Below are 16,599 nucleotides of genomic sequence, written 5' to 3' on the forward strand. Positions count from 1 at the left end.
CCCGGAACAGCCTGGGCTGCCCCTGATGATAATGCGCCGGGCAGCACGGAGCTGGCGCCGCCTGGCAAGAAACTTTTCCTCGCCCCCTTCTTCCGCTAATCCCCCCCTCCCACCGAGGGGGTGCTCCGTGCTGGGGGGCCTCCAGGCCACATGACCCACCCCCCAAGCCCCCAGCTCGGCCAGTTTGGACGGGTCCGCCAGCCCTCTCCAGCCCTCGGCGCGCCCCTCGCATGCCAAGAGGAGAGAACTGGTTCGCAAGCAACCAACTCTCCGGTGGCCGCGCACCCCCGCGCGCAGCCGGCTGCGGTGCAGGCTCGGAGGGTCCGGGTCCGATCCCCACCAGGCGCCCCGAGCATGAACCACATTTGCACGAGAGGGTCTCTTACCTCATGAGGGGAGGCTGGTAAAAATAAAGCTTGTCGCGTGCAAGGAAGAAAAAAAAAGAAAAGAAAGGGAAAAAATAGGAAATAGACATCTAGATCCCTCCGTGTCTTTAGGTCTTGGCTCCCTCGATATAATCCTGAAACTCGCCACCTCCAGTCCTTGCAGCGGCGTCAGCAGCAGCAGCAGCCGCAGCGGCAGCAGCAGCGGGACGAGGCTGGAGCAAAACAAACCGAGGCTCGGCAAATGGTGTAATTCGATCCATCTCCGAGTCAGTCCTGCGAGCGGCGCGGGCCCACCCCCGGGCGCGGACGGTAGGAGGCGCGGGGGGACCGGGCGCGCTCGCCCAGCCCGAGCCCCGCGGCCAGCGCCGCCTGCAGGCCCCCCCAGCCCGGCGCCGCGGCCCCGCTGACCCCGCGGTGGCCTCCGCGGCCCCCGCCCGGCGCCCGGCCGCGCCCCGCCCGCTCCCACCTCCTTCCAGCAACTCCCCGCGCCGCGCTCCTCCAGCTGGCGGTGGCCGCCGCAGCCCGCCAGCAGCCTTTTGCTCTCCTCCCTCTGTCCCTCTTTTTCTCGCTCCCTCCTTCCTCAGGCTATCCAGAGGACAGATTATGGCAGCCCTGAGGAGGAGCTGCAGGCGCAGTTCCTCCGTAAAGTTCTGCCTTAGTTTCCTAAGCGAAACCTTTTTTTTTTTTTTCTAAGCACATCTTGACAAACCGCCCCCGTGTTACCTTTCTCGCTCCCCCTTTCCCTTTATAATGTCTCTTTATAACCACTAACTAAAACAGCTGGGAAGAAGCAATCAAACATTGCTTTATCCTTATAAAAATACAGAAATTGCTTACTAAAAAATCCCATTTTTCGCTTTGAATGAAAGCCATTCAGTACAGTATAATTTTGCAAGCTAATGAGCCGGTATTACAGGCGAGTGTTTCGTGTAATATGTTGTGGGAGAAATAAAAATGTCCTTGAAGTGACATCATTTAAAATTGACTTGTCGCATATGAAAGAGAAAAAAAGAAGTCATCTATTTCAAAACAAGAGGATCTGAACCCAAACTTCATTTTCATGAACGGGCTGTGTTTTATTAATTTGCAGTTGAATTATGAATCACGGGGGGCTTTAAATGGCTGGAATGAACCACGATGCCCTAGTTAAAGAAAAAGAAAGCCTCCCCCCCTTCTTTTTTTTGCCAAACTTTTAATTTTCATTGGAGTATGGTTAATTACCGCGGCAGAGAGAAGAAGGAATCAGAGAAAGGATTTTCCTTTCCTGGAAGGTTCCCGCTTTCTCCTCAGCACCGTTACACGTTTACATTTAGGAAAATACCCTTTTCTGAATTGATTCTGACCAGCTGACAGCCTTGACAGGAACTAAAAAAAAAGATACCCCAGGGAACTGCTTCAGGACAGTTTCCTGGGTAGTTAACACTTTGTTACCAAAATGAAGAAGGAGGGAGGAGGAGAGGTTGTCTTTTAAAACATAAACTCTTCCTGCTGTCCTTCCTACTGGAAGAAAGGGGTAAGGGGCAGAAAGAACAACTTTGGCAACAGAGCCCTTTGATTTTTCTATTGTCCTTAAGGCTTTTGTTGGCTAGCTGGCTGGTGCGTTTTTTTGGTTGTGCTGGGTTCTGACATCATTGCAAGTTACTTGGCAGTCAGGGCCCTTCCCAGGCCAACTTCTGACCCAGAAAGCTGTGCCTGTGTTACTGGCATCCAGTCGCTCCGTATTTTCTCCACCCAGGGAGCAAGCCCTGCTGCAGGCAGAGGGCTCTGTGCGCTGAATGAAGATGCAAGAAGGCGACCAGTGGTTTGATGAGGAGTCACATTGCCGCCCACCTCTCCAGAAAGCTCAGGAGTTGTCCTGTGCTGCTGCAGCAGCAAATAGACAAAGTTCAACCCTCCAGGTTGCTGAATTCTTTGCTGAAATTCAGGGACGGACAGCTCTCGGGAGTGCCACCCCAGAGCCCTAGACTGAGTTCCTAAACCCAGGAATGAAAACCTTTCAGGTTGCAGAAGGATATGGTGATAAGTCACTTGGAGCCAAAAATGAGACCAGTTTCAGTGTCAGTCTGGACCGTAGAGCCAGTCCCTGTGTTGGGTGTGCTGGGGGAACAGAGTTCAGGAAGAGGACAAGTCACTGGCGTCCAAGAATGACCCTTCACCTTTGGTCAGGATCGAAATAATTTTAATTTATTAAGGATTCATCAGGAAAAGGACACTCTTTTTATTCCGATTTTAGTGGCAAGAATGCTAAGGAAACACTCTTTATGCCGTTTATTAGTATCTGGCCCTTTCGGTTGATTTTAGACACTTTTAACTTGCTCTCCCTGTTTACTTCTTTAATCAGCTGCCCCTCCACAGCCATCATCTTATGGTAAGGTGACCAGACGTCCCACTTTTGGTGGGACAGTCCCGATTTTAACAATTTGTCCTGAGTCCCTCGGCGTTTTAAAAAAGTCCCGATTTCGGGACTTTTTAAAAATGCCACGGGAAGCAGGACAAATTGTTAAAAAAAAAAAAAAAAAAAAAAAAAAAAAAAAAAAAAAGGGACATCTCGTCACCTTTTCTTATGGTCCAGGTAATTTCCTGCCAAGTTGCATGTTTCATGTCTCCATGTCTTCACCTGAGTTACGATTTCTGGGATTCTCCTTCAACAACACTTGATGCTTTTAAATTCTGCTTTTCTTCAATTTTAACAAAAATGTTGCCAAGGTGACAACAGTTCCCCATCCCACTACCTTTGGAATGAGTTTAAGCACCTCTCTTCTGTACCCTTATGAAACTTACCATATCTGTTTAGGATGTCTTCCCTACTGGCTGCTTCTTACCTGGCGGGATCATGCCCTCTTCACCTGGACAGCACCAGTGCCTCGCCCAGTGCCCGGTATTTAATGGGCACTCAATAAATGCTTGTTTAAGAGATCTGGTCATGGGGCCCACAACTACTTTACATTCCTTTATGTGCCAAACCAGAGAGTATAGTCTCTCTATTGCATACTCCTTCGGAGTAGGGCTTTATTCATTTGCAGCCCCAGAGCAAGCATAGTACCTGTGTAAGGATGTTTACTGAGTGAGTGAATAATGAAGGGGGGGAGGTATTTGGCTCTTTCTGTACTCAAAAAGAATACTTAAAGGGTTCAATGATGTAAATGATTAATAACTATGCTTTATAGTGTTTTCTGCATACATCTCTCATCACTGATAAGTAGCAACCTAATTTATAATCTCTTTTTTTTTGAAATTTACTTTAGGAGCAAAGTTCAAAAGTTTATTTCTATGTTTTAGTTCCAATCTAGTTTTTGATTTTTGTTTTTAAAATTAATTTTAGAATGAGGAAAGAAGAGAGAGAAAGAGAGAGAGAAAGAGAGAGAGAGAAAGAGAGAGAGAGAGAGAGAGAGAGAGAGAGAGAGAGATCCTCCTGGCCCTTTTGGTGCATGGTACGATGCTACAACCAACTGAGCAAGGGCTCTAACCTAGCTTTAAGAATAAAATCTATCTGAAAGTTATACAAAAGATGTGTGTAATAATCAATGAAAGCTTATCAATCACCAGAGAGTATCACTCTAACTATTACAGTTATCAAACAAAGCACCTAATGCTAAATATGTGCTATACTCTATCCTAAACATTTTACCTAGTACAAATATTAACTCATAATAAGTCTGCGAGGTAAGTACTATTATTATCTTCATTTTACAGAAGAGGAAACTGAAGGTTATCGAGTTTAAATGACTTGCCTAAGGCCACGGAGGTAGTAACTAAGCAGGATCTAAACCCTACTCTTATTTAGTTGTAATAATATTTTTAATAGTGAGGTCACAGTTATTGGCAGAAGGTTTTGGAACATTAGGCAGTTGGATTCAAATTCAGACACCTCCTCTCAGGCAATTTATTTAACTACACTGCACTTCAGTCTTCTCATCTGTGAAACAGGGGCAATACCAATACTTCAGATGTCTTTCATGAAGACTGAATGTGATAACGCATGTAAAGTGTTTAGCATCTTACCAAGAACACAGAAAGCACTGAATCCATACTAGCCAACATTCTTACATATGCCCTTAAGGCAGTGCAATCTGGGAATTCTGCAGAATTGGATTAAAAACTTAATCCAACCTCTCACTAAATGTGAGATTTAAAATAAAAGTACACAGTGTGTTTGCAATACATTTTTGTTCCATTCCATCTCCTTCATGTCCTCATCTATGTGCATGTGTTTATTAATTCAGATATGCTATTCACTATCCAGTTGTTGATATAAAATAACACTTGTCTGAATTTTAATGAATAATACAGCTTAGGATGCAGAATTTCATGTTTTAAAATAAGAAGATAGAGGTATTGAAATCATAAAGGTAGCTACAGCTTCTGTGGTTACTTTAATTTGAAGAGCACATATAGCATTCCTTGCATTTGCACATTATAGCAAGTGCTTTTGTGGCAAGGGATTGCTTTAAAAACTAATCTAAGCTCTCCGTGACATGATAAATCATTAATAATATAGACCCAAATCTCGGCATCTGCATGGGCACAGCTGGCCTCCTTGTGTCAATAGTCTACATATGAAAGTGACTCTGCCAAGATATTTCACTTTAATGAAAAATATTTATCATGGTAAATCTTCAACCTCAAGAGTTTACTGACATAATTCATTTCTATTATTATGCACTGTGATAGTATACCACCACAGCTAGGTTTATGTTTGGAATGATAAAAATGTGCTTTTTTAGTCATTTTGATTACTCTCCTTTAGCATGAATAATTTTTGCTGTACTCTCTGAGTAAAGGGAATGCACCATGCATTTACAGAAATAATAAATCAGTTACTTGTCTAATTTTGCTAATGATTCTGCAGGTGCCACTCTGTGGAAGGACCCTGAATGCTGAAGCCCAATAAAAAGAGGTGATCTCCCCCACACTCCTTCAACAACACCGGCTCTTTTGAAAACAGACAAGAGATAGGAATGCTATCACCATTTTATCAAAGATCTTCTGAACAAACAGAAGCCAAATAAAATTTTTTGGGGGAGGATCAAATAAAAAGATGGTAACTCAGCTGGATTGCTTAATTGTACTTCAATGTACTTGGGGGAGAAATACTTATGATTCAGGGATGCCAGCTTACATCCCAACAGATGTACATTCCTCAGGCTTCTCTCCACAACTTTCCAGTAACCAAGCCTCTGACCTTGAGGAACTGGGGCTGAACAGTATTTATTAAATGTTAGAAAGTCTTAACAAAGAAGAAAGAGAAATAAAATAACCAAAGTGGTAGAGAATTACAACTTTTTATCTGTTTTTTAAAAAATGCTTTAAAATTTGTTTTTAAAAACAAACCTCCTTGCCTAATCTTATTTTTCTTTCTTTCTTAAGCCAATGATAAAATTCAAATCAACAAAGGGAGAAGAAACTAACTGGGTACCTATTGCATCCAGATACTGATTCACCACAATAGTGTCACTTCATTTTTACCACAGCTCATGGAGGCAGGCATTGTTCAGAGACAAAGAAACCAGCTTTACGTTAACCATCTTAGCAGGGATTTCAGCCCTAGTATATGATGGAGTCGAGGGTCTAATACAGGCCTGTTTGGCTCTCAAGCCTAATTTTCTAACTACGACACCATGTTATGAAAAACAAAGAGTATAGGTTTGAAAAAGATATTTTGTATAACACGGAAAATAAAAACATTAAAAAGAAAACACACACACACACAAGTAGATTCGTAAAACTATGTTAAAAATGTGCTTTGATTTCAAATCTTTGATAATTTTTGCTTGTCGCATACAGAGTAGTGTCAGGAACTCTGCAATGGCAGTTATAGCCTAGTTTAAATCCCTGTACGTTATATGCATTCTATTATGCATCTCTGAATCACTTATAAATAATGAGAGAAAGGAGCCAGTTAACAGCATGCACATTTTTTTTTATTAAAATGAACTTTATCAGTTAAGCCATAAATGTTGCAATTAATGTTGAGGGCCACACAACTGCACCTTTCACAAAAAATAAAACAAAAACACCCGAATCATTGAATGCTTTTAAAATACAAGAACAACTGAACTGTGGTTATAGAGCCAAATTCATTGCCAGGAACCACTAGTGCCACCAATTGGTTAAAAAAAAAGAGAGAAAGTACCATATTTTCCGGCTTATAAGACAACCCCCCTAATTTTACAGTTAAAACATAGGTTTAGGCCTATATTCGCTGTATAAGACTACCCCCCCCCCCCCCCCCCCCCCACTTCTGAGGCAACACCAGTTCTTTTTTAAATAGACCGCCTCTCTGACTCTGGCCAATCTGAGCAAGCTTTTTTTCGTTTAAAAAGTCGTCTTATACGCCAGAAAATACGGTAAGATTCTGGGTAATTTATGTCTTTCCAAATAAAGGAACACAAAGGATATATATTTTTTTCTTCCCTGTGTCTTTTTCAGGTAGGATGTTTACTATTATAGACATCTTATTAATATTCAATATATTAGATTCATCTAAAAAAACTACACTGCGAATATGCAAGGAATTGGAGAGTGGTATGGGGGCAGGAAGAAGTTGACATTCTGGGATAAAAATCAGTAGCAAACGCTTTAATTATAGGACTGGCCTAACATACTAAGTGCCCTATGGAGCTGTGATGAAGCGGCAAGGCCCAGCACTGAGTCAGCAACATCACAAATGAGGTGACAGATGGTAATGCTCCCTCTTCCAGCCCCAGTTACAGGGGTTTCATTTATGCCCTAGGCTCAGGAGGAATCTACAGTTGGTCTAACCTTTGGCTGGTTCCACGAAGGGACCTGCTCAAGTTCTCCTTGTCCCCAGATCTCTTTGGCCTTTGAACCAAGAACCTACCATCAGTTGACAATCAACAAATAGAAACACGTAAGGCCTATACATTTTCATAACAGACTTTCTTACCAGGTTGGCCCTCATGACCAAGTTAGCTTTAAACAGTATCTGAGCCACTAAACTGTCTTCCAGAAACAACCCCTCCTCCATGACTGTCTCCGAAAGCGTGAATTGTGATGAGTGTTGAACAATCTCTTCAAACTCATCTTCTTAAGGAGAGCTTTAAAAAGGAGCTTTGCAGAGTTTGCCATTGTCTGTAATTTGTATTTCAATTACAAAGCTAAAGCGAGAGCCTTCCTGCAAAATCCAGAAAGGTCCAGAATGACTGTCTAGAGGTTTTTAACAGCATCACATGTCCATTAAATTGGAGCATTTCCATGTAATAGTTGCATTATACTTTTAAAGTCGTATTGCACCTGTACACATACACAGTGTGTGTGTGTGTGTGTGTGTGTGTGTGTGTAAGCACACATATTTTCCTCTTGTTTAAAAGCTTTGTGGCTTCTTTGCTATATTAAAATCTTAGAAATTGTGCTCATAAAGTACCCAAATATGTTCTGGATTCCTGGGTTATAATTACAGGATAAACAAACTCATTTCTCATCAAAATTTTTAATTAAGAATTCCAGTTATGCAATTATTTGCTAATGAGTAATATCTACTCAATACCAAAGCATATTATTAAAGGTATTTACTCAAAAGTGTGTTTTATAAAGATAGTTTCTATGGGTCAATTTCTCATTTTTAAGTTATCAACTTTATATTAAAACTAGAGGCCCGGTGCATGAAATTCATGCATTGGGGAGGGGATGTCCCGGAGTCCAGCCTGCACCTCTCCAATCTGTGGCCCCTCAGGGGATGTCCGACTGCCGGTTTAGGCCCAATCCCTGTAGGAATGGACCTAAACCGGCAGTCAGATATCCCTCTCACAATCTGGGACTGCTGGCTCCTAATCATTTACCTGTCTGACTGCCTGATTGCCCCTAACCTCTCTGCATGCTGGCCTTCTCACCCAACTGCCTGCCCCCTTGCTGGCTTGATCACCCCCAACTGCACCCCCCTGCCAGCCTGCTTGTCCCCAACTGCCCCTCCTGCCAGCCTGCTCACCCCTAACTGCCCCCCTGCCAGCCTGCTTGCCCCCAACTGGCCCCCCTGCCAGTTTGATTGCCCCTAACAGCCCCTCACTGCCAGCCTGATAGCCCCCAACTTCCCTCCCCTCCTGGCCTGATAACCCCTAACTGCCTCTGCCTCGGCCCAGGCACCATGGCTTTGTTTGGAAGGATATCTGGAAGGTCTCCTGGTCTAATTAGCATATTACCCTTTTATTAGTTTAGATAAGAGGAAACTGTGTATCCCATTTTATTGATATGTGTGAGGATTCAGGAGAGAAGGATAGTCTATAATTTCTGAAAATAAATTTAATATTAAAGTCTAATTAATATTATGATTTCAGCTCCTCATAAATATTAAGCTACTGAATTGGGTGATTTAACTGTGCTTAGGTCATTTGGTGAGGCTACCTGGCTGTCCATTCATTGGCGAGGCTTCCCCTGAAAAAAGGGGGCAGTGGAAGCAGTGATTTGTGGTTTTCCTGTGCCTTTAAAAAACTACTGCTGTCTAAGCTACTGGTTCCTTAAATATATGCATGGTGTCCCCATGTAATAAGGGAATAATCCATTTGCCTGCTTCTGATTTATTTGCCATCTTTTATGTTGATGAACAACAGATATAAATGAACAAATATGTAATCAATTTCTGCTATCAGGTAATTGTGCTGCCTATGGAAGGAGGGTATTTCTAGAAACTGCAAACAAAGTTAACCCTTTCAAGCTTAACCACTAGAAACATATGAAGGCTGAGAGAGACTATCTGCAGAAATGTTTTCTCCGGGAGACAGTGAGTTCCAAGGGAACAGACCTTCCAGATCGAACCAGGCATTACAAAATCCAATCAAGGTGATGAGGAGGTATTCCCCCACAGGAATGCAGCTAAAGTGGAAGTGAGCAGGATCATTCACTCATTCATCCTAGCATGCATTCACTTCACTGTTTGTTATTAATAGCAGTAATCTGCTTTGTGTAAAGCACTGTGCAAAGATAAATGAGAAATACCTTGCATTTGGACAGCAACTGAAAGTCTGAAAGGCAGTTTTATCAATCAGAGTCCTGGCAGGGAACAGATGGCACATTTGACTTTGGTAATTTTCAGAGCCCTTAATAAAGGGGCTGTTTGCTGAGGTGTGGACAGAGTGCAGGGAAGCCACAAAGGAGAGTTACCCTGGGGCCTGACTACCCCTGGGAGTAAAGGAGCCAGAGGAGAAAGCAATTAGAACCTGGAGATGTAGAGGTGATGTGGAGAGGACCCCCTTGCTTAGAGGTCAACTTCTAGAGGCACCGAGTAGAGGGAAGGGACAGAGAGTGGATCTGGTGAAGTAAGTGAAAACTCACTATGTAATTTGAGTTTGATCCTTATTGAACACTAGAGGCCCGTTGCACGATATTCGTGCAAGAGTAGGCCTTCCTTCCCCTGGCTTCACTCCCACCCACCAGCCGCCCAGGAGCTGGCACATCCCCCACTCCCTGCCAGCCTGGGAGCCAGCAAATCCTTGCTTCTGTCCAGAGCACCACTCCTGTAGCTCCCTCTGCCACCCCCTCCCCCTCATAGCAGGCATATGCAAATTAACCACACCTGTATATTCAAATTAACCCGCCATCTTTGTTGGGTTAATTTTCATACTCACTCTGATTGGCTGTGTGTAGCAAAGGTACAGTCAATTTACATGTTTGTCTATTATTAGGTAAAACTAGGTAGTAGGGATCCTAATTTTGCAAATGAGAAAAGTGCAACTAGGAGATTTGCTTATTATGATTTAGCTACATAGCAGAACCAGACCTTGAACACCTGAAACTTTTGAATTTAGGCCCCGTGCTTATCACACTGTCTCCCTATGCCCTCTCCTTTGGACTTCCTTATGACGCTTATCTTATCATATTGCATTATTAACATGTTATCATCTATCAGACTGAACTTCATGAAACAGAGAACTAGGTCTTTGTATCATTAGTGGCTAGAATAGCAGCTGAGACAGGAACGCTGGAGAGACCTGATGGGTGGAATGATGAGTGAGAGAGTGTGCAACCTCTGACAGATCTGCCAGAAGCTAACTTCATAAGCGGCAAAATGCTGCAGATGCTAAATTCAGAAATGGAAGAGAAAGGGCTAGAGACAGAAAGGAAGGAAGGAATAATAGTGTGGGCTGTAAAAGACTTTGTGACAAAGGGGTCACACGAGCTGAGCCAAGCACACTGCAAGACGAGTGTCCAAGGTGGAGGAATACAAGGTAGAGGGGACAGCAAAGGCAGGAGAGGGTGGGAGGGCCTGGTGTAGTCGGGGATTGATTGACATTCCTGGGGGCAAGTAGTAGGAAATGTGACAGGAAGAACAGGATATGATCACTGTATGGAATTTCTGAATTTACATTGGCTGGATTTTGAATGTTTTTCTTGGTGTTTAGAAGCCATAGACTTTTGAGAGAAAGATGATCATAAACTAGGCTGTGCTTTTGAGAAGCGCTACTCATGCTGGAGGGAGGAATTGGTTGGAGAAGCAGGAAGTTTCAGAAGTAAGAATGCAGGAGTCAGGGCAGAAGACAGCTCCCGGGGTGGTGGAATCGATAGAAACAGGAATATACAGCAGAGATGAGCCAAGTGGGCTGGTGTTTGAATGCCAGCGGGGGCAGCGGAGATTTTTCCATTTCTTAGTCTGGCAGAGTTTGAGGAGAGTTGAATCATTATAAGAGATGGAGGCACAGGAGGCAGGGCAGGTCTGCAGGGGGCACAATTGAGTTTGGTTTTGGGTAAGTGGAGCTAAAGTGCTGGTATGGTGTCCACGGGGGGATGACTCACAGCCAACTAGGGAATCGTTATTATAATTACAGCCAGCGGACAGGAAAAACTCTCTATCTTCCAGAGGAACATCCAACTCTAAATGAGCCAAATACACACAAGAAAGTAAGAGGAAGCTAGCTTTCATCAAGTGGCCGGGGTGAGCCTACCTGACTCTGAAGCCTCATGTGTTTGGAAACAGTCACCCGAGAAGCTTTAACCCTTCCCACTCCTGGACGGTTTCATCCAACACGGAAACCATACAGTAGAGGAGTATGGAGTTATTCCATTCCTCGCTCATGTCTCACAAACAAGGAAACATTAAGTAAATCTGGCAAATCATCACAATTTACTTAATTCCTGTTTTAAAAGAATATTTTTATTGATTTCAGAGCGGTAGGGAGAGTGAGAGAGCGAGAAAAACATCAATGATGATAGAGAATTCTTGATCAGCTGCCTCCTGCAGGCCCCACACTGCGGATGGAGCTCGAAACCCTAGCATGTGCCCTCACTGGGAATTGAACCATGACCTCCTAGTTCATCATTTGAAGTTCAACCACTGAGCCACGCCAGCCAGACTATCTAATTCTTTTTTAAGCCAGGGGGTTCAGTGATACCTTTTCAGACTGATACTTTTCAGAAAATGCTGATGATGGCGTTTAAAATGTTTTGTGAAAAACTATGCAAAATCATTGTTTTAGAAGTGTTAAGAAAACCTTCGTCTTAGCGTGGTGTTGATGAGAAAAATGCTGGAAAATAATTTACTTAAGCCATTATCACTCCATGTAAAATTAGGCATCCTTCCACTCTGATTATCAATCTTTGCTGCTAAAGTCTAGATGAACTTCGAGAAATACAGTTCAGTGCTTCTCCTCCCAATTATCTTAAGCAACATGAACTGCACCATTTTTCTTGATTTGAAATGTTAACATGAAATATAATAGAGAGTGGATCATTTCAGAGCAAGAAATCACATCCTGACAGCCAGATGATAAAATGTTATAACAATAAAGATTAGATCACTTCCAATTTTCTTTATAAAATTTCTGGGGAGAAAGCAGAGTTTGATTTTAATCCTTTAAGCATAGTTTTCCTTTTTATTTAGAAAAAGAAAGTATATGAAAAGAGTGTCAAAACCATGTGCATGATGATGTTATTTAATGGTCAGGTGAGCTTTGAAGTAGCGATAATTTAATATGGAATAGGTATAGGGTTAGAAAAATGGCCACTTTGTTATTTCTTATGGTGGTTCCTTTCTTCGTTTATATTGTGTAGACCATTTAGAAACATAGAGTGTTCTCCTGGTATTTAAGGGAGAAAGAGAGGAGGGATAAAGAGGCAGAAAAAAAAAGAATGACAGTGAAAGGGAAAGAGGACAAATGAGAAACCTAATTAAACTTAATGGCACATTTCCAAGAAGAAGATAAAGTCTTTAACAACATCTGCAGTTTCAATTTTCAAACTGTAGGTACTTAGATTGGTAGGAACATACTCCTCCCCTTTTTGTTTTATTATTTGCCATTAATGGAGAGAGAAATAAAATAAATATAAGTATTTGTTAATTCCTTGCAAACCATTTCAAATTACACAAAATGCCATAGAATTTATGCTTAATTACATGAGCAACCTTTGTATTAAAAACATCATTTTATTACCCTCTATAAACATTTTATGGATCCGTTTAGTTTATGGTTAAATTAAGAGGAAATGAAAGGCAGGGATAAACTACAAAGGATTCTTTCCTCATCTTTTAAACTGACTTCATTAGAACCATAATTCAGTGCTACATATATCTGAGCAATTCAAGAGTAGCGATGAGGCAACTCCACACTTGTATTATTCAGTCAAATGTTGAAAAAGTGGTGTTTAGCTTTTGATGAATATTTAATATGCCGGAGAGCTCTCAAGGCTCCACTTTAGCAGTGAGATCTGGAGCAGTTTTCAGCAGAGACTGAACTGCTGATCTGGCCTCCAGAGCTCTCTCTACCACTTTTCTCCCTCTGATATTCCTCAGGCTGCAGAGAAGTGGAAAAACACAGCATCCTGTTGCTCAAACAGTCTGCTATGTGTGCTCGGTGAAGGAAGAGGATGAGGAAAAGGACTCTGGGATAGAGGCAGTCCCAGCACTGGAGGAGGCAAAGGAGTTCCCTGGGTGTGAGGCCACAGGAGTTTGGCTGTCCAGCAAGGGTTTCTGACTCCCCGGTGACGGCTGTAAGCCCTGAGGACTTGACAGAAAGCCAACATTTTTCAAGCCACAGCACAGAATTTGGCCTTGATGTGAGCACCTCCTCCTTTGCCTCTTGGTCAGCACAAGTCAACATTGGACAAGAAAACAAGGCTTTCACAGAGGACTGGTCTTAGGTGTTCCTGCAATTCAGAGGCACCGGAAAAGTACTGGTTGAGATGGCCTGGTGTGATTATCTAGTGATTTCCTGATTGAATTGGGAAAGGGGGAACTCTGGGGTAAAAAAAATTATGGAAGGATGAATTTTAGAATTCTATGCTAAAGAGAATGATGTTATTAAGTCATATGTTACTCAATTGTTTTATTAGAGTAAGTGCAAAGAGCACAATTTTTCTTTTCTTCTTTTTTTTTTTTTTTTTTTTTTTTTTTGCTTAGCTTTGGTATTCTAACAATTCTAAGTTTCAGTTTTGTCTTCTGTAATGTTGACATAATATTTAACTGAGATTATTGCTAGGAGCAAAGCAATTCATATTTATGAAGACATTACATAAAATTTACAGTATAAAACCCTATATTGAGTTTAGATATTACTAAAGCCCAGTGATCAACCTGCTGGCCATTTCATAACCACTTGGAGTGCTTTGTTAAATGGTAAGAGCCACATCTGCCTCTTTCCCTTCACTGCTAGTGTGCTTCTCCTCCTCTTAACGAGTACCATTGCTTTAGTAATCCATTGCTATTCTGTGTCCCATAAGTTCTTCAGAGTAATACAAATGGTTAAAGTAACTGCCTTCCAACAGTGAGTGCTAGAAAGCTGGGGCCATATTTGTATCCCTGGTGCTTGGGACAGTGTCCAGCTAAATACATATTTATTGAGTAGACAGGGTGAGTGATAGATAACAGATTACCAATGTATTTCTGTTATTATAATACATCTCTTAACACAAAGTTAAAATAAGATAATTCTTTAACATGATCAAAATGTAAACTGCTCGTATCAAAATCCAATATAATTCTTGGTGGTGAAATATAGAATTCTTCTTTAAAAAAAAAAAAAGCCATGGATAACAGTCATCAATTTCCACTATTATATACCATGATTTTGAATTTGCTGGTCAAAACAATAATTCAAGAAAGTAAAATTTAGTCAGAAATAATAGGGGAAAAAAGAGGCCCACATTATACATTTTTATTTTTTTAGAAAGAATGAAAGTTTACCAAGGTTAATAGTTTATTTTTAAAAAATGCAAAAATTACTAGCTTTTCTATATGCCAGATACCACACTAATATGATTGCAACATATAACGGGGAAAATATCACAAAGGCAAATTAAACATAGATCACTTGAGGATAAACTTGAGAGAAACATGCTAGATAGGCTAGAAGAGGTCAATGGGGGTAGAGGGGGATACATGTAATACTTTCAACAATAAACATTAATAAAAAAGAATGCCTATAAAAATGTGCTTGACATTTATGTAGAAAACTATAGTGCTCCTTAGAGGAACATAAAAGAAGACAAATGAAGAACCAGATTTCATTCTTATATGAGAAGTTTCAATGTGATAAATATGTCCATAATCTCTAAATTATTTTTTAAATAGCGTAACTGTAATTAAGTTCTCAATGCTTTTTTTCCTTGTGAGAGTATTTATGACTGTTTTACAAAACCATTTAGAACTGTAATTGTAATATATGACTAGTTTGAATAGTTCTGGACAGAGAAGGTAACGTATTTTTAAGCTACAACAAATAAGTGATGTAGAAAGAAGCATCCAAGCCAATGGAACAGAATACAGAAATAGACAAAAATTTTAATATAAAGTTAAAGTCCTCTTCATAGGCAAATTATAATATAAATATGGTAGCAATTCAAACAACTTGGAAAAGACAAATACTTAAATACCCAAGTTGAAACAACTGGTTATCCATCTTAGAAAAAAAGCTAGAATCCTATTTCATACTTCATTGTCCACGGAAAGGTAAATTTCTAATGAATCAAACACCTACATTTTCAAAAGAGATTATGAGTACAAGTGATTATTTCCACAAACCTAAAATAGGGGAAGAATTTCTAAATATGACACAAAACCAAAAATAACAGAGAGAAAGACTGATATATTTACTCTAAAAATGTAAAATTTATAAATAGTGAAAAATAATAAAAATTGAAAACACCAATTTAAAACCATTTGCAATATAAGAACAAAAAGCTTATTCTTTAAAAAAAATAACAGTATGCAACTCAGGGGCTTTTAGTATGTTGGTAGAATTGTGCTTCCATCAGAATATAATTCCATTATGTTCTCATCATCCCCAAAGAAACCTTATACACATAGCATCCTTCCCTTGCTCCTGGCAACCACTAATCTCCTGTTTCTTGTTTGTCTTTGTAAATTTGTCTATTCTGGACATTTCATAAAAATGGAAAGTTTTCAAGATTCATAAATATTGTATCATGCATCAGTACCTTATTCTTTTTATGGCTGAATAATATTCCTTTGTATGAATATACATTTTATTTATTCATGCATCAGCTTACAGACATTTGGGTTGCTTTAACTTTTGGCTACTTTGAATGATACCGCTATGAACATTTATACAGAAAATTTTGTGTGGACATATGTTTTCTTTTCTCTTGGGTATATACCTAGGGATAGAATTGCTATGATAACCCTTTGCTTATTTTGTTGAGGGCGTGCCAAACTATTTTCCAAATGGCTGCACAATTTTATATTTCCACCAGCAATGTTCTAATTTCTTTATATTCTCGCCAAAACTTGCTATGACCTGCTTTTTGAATATGTCCATTTTAGTGGGTGTGCAATAATATCCCATTGTGGTATTACTTTACATTTTTCTAGTGAGTAAAAATATTGAACATCTTTTAATGTGCTGACTAGGCATTTGTATATTTTCTTTGGAGAAATGTCCATTCAAATTCTTTGCCTATTTTAAAATTGGGTTATTTGCCTTTTTACTAATGCGTCATAAGAAGACTTTATATACTATGGATAAAAGTCGCTTATAAACCCAGCCTGTGTAGCTCAGTGGTAGAGCATCGACTCAGTTTGATGAGGTCACAGTTCAATTCCTGGTCAGGGCATATGCCTGAGGTGGGGACTCCATGCCCAGGAGGGGTGTGTAGGAGGCAGCTGATTGAAGATTCTCTCTCATCACTGATGTTTCTATCTCTCTCTACATTTCCCTTTCTTTCTTTGAAAAAAAACAAATAAAATGTATTTTTTGAAAGTTATCTTTTACGAATTCAAGTTTAAAAGAATAAATAAAAATTTTAAAATAAA

At 40.6% G+C, this 16,599-nt stretch overlaps 1 protein-coding gene and 1 long non-coding RNA gene across 7 annotated transcripts in view; one reads left to right on the top strand and one right to left on the bottom strand.

The window, feature by feature from the left end:
• Nucleotides 1-596, bottom strand: part of SEMA6D (semaphorin 6D) — a 57,117-nt gene extending 56,521 nt beyond the window's left edge. For all 6 annotated transcript variants that reach the window (XM_084871892.1, XM_084871890.1, XM_084871889.1 and 3 more), the window contains exon 1: nucleotides 387-596. The gene's annotated coding sequence lies outside the window, so the exon portion shown is untranslated. The remainder of the gene's footprint in view (nucleotides 1-386) is intronic.
• Nucleotides 589-13,503, top strand: LOC311616522. The gene is made up of 3 exons (XR_014793907.1): nucleotides 589-695; nucleotides 5,236-5,283; nucleotides 13,123-13,503. It is a non-coding gene; the product is annotated as an uncharacterized lncRNA (long non-coding RNA).
• Nucleotides 13,504-16,599: the final 3,096 nt, after the last annotated feature.

The sequence above is a fragment of the Pipistrellus hanaki genome, assembly GCF_964339955.1.
Source record: "Pipistrellus hanaki genome assembly, chromosome: 1".
Classification (NCBI taxonomy): domain Eukaryota; kingdom Metazoa; phylum Chordata; class Mammalia; order Chiroptera; family Vespertilionidae; genus Pipistrellus; species Pipistrellus hanaki.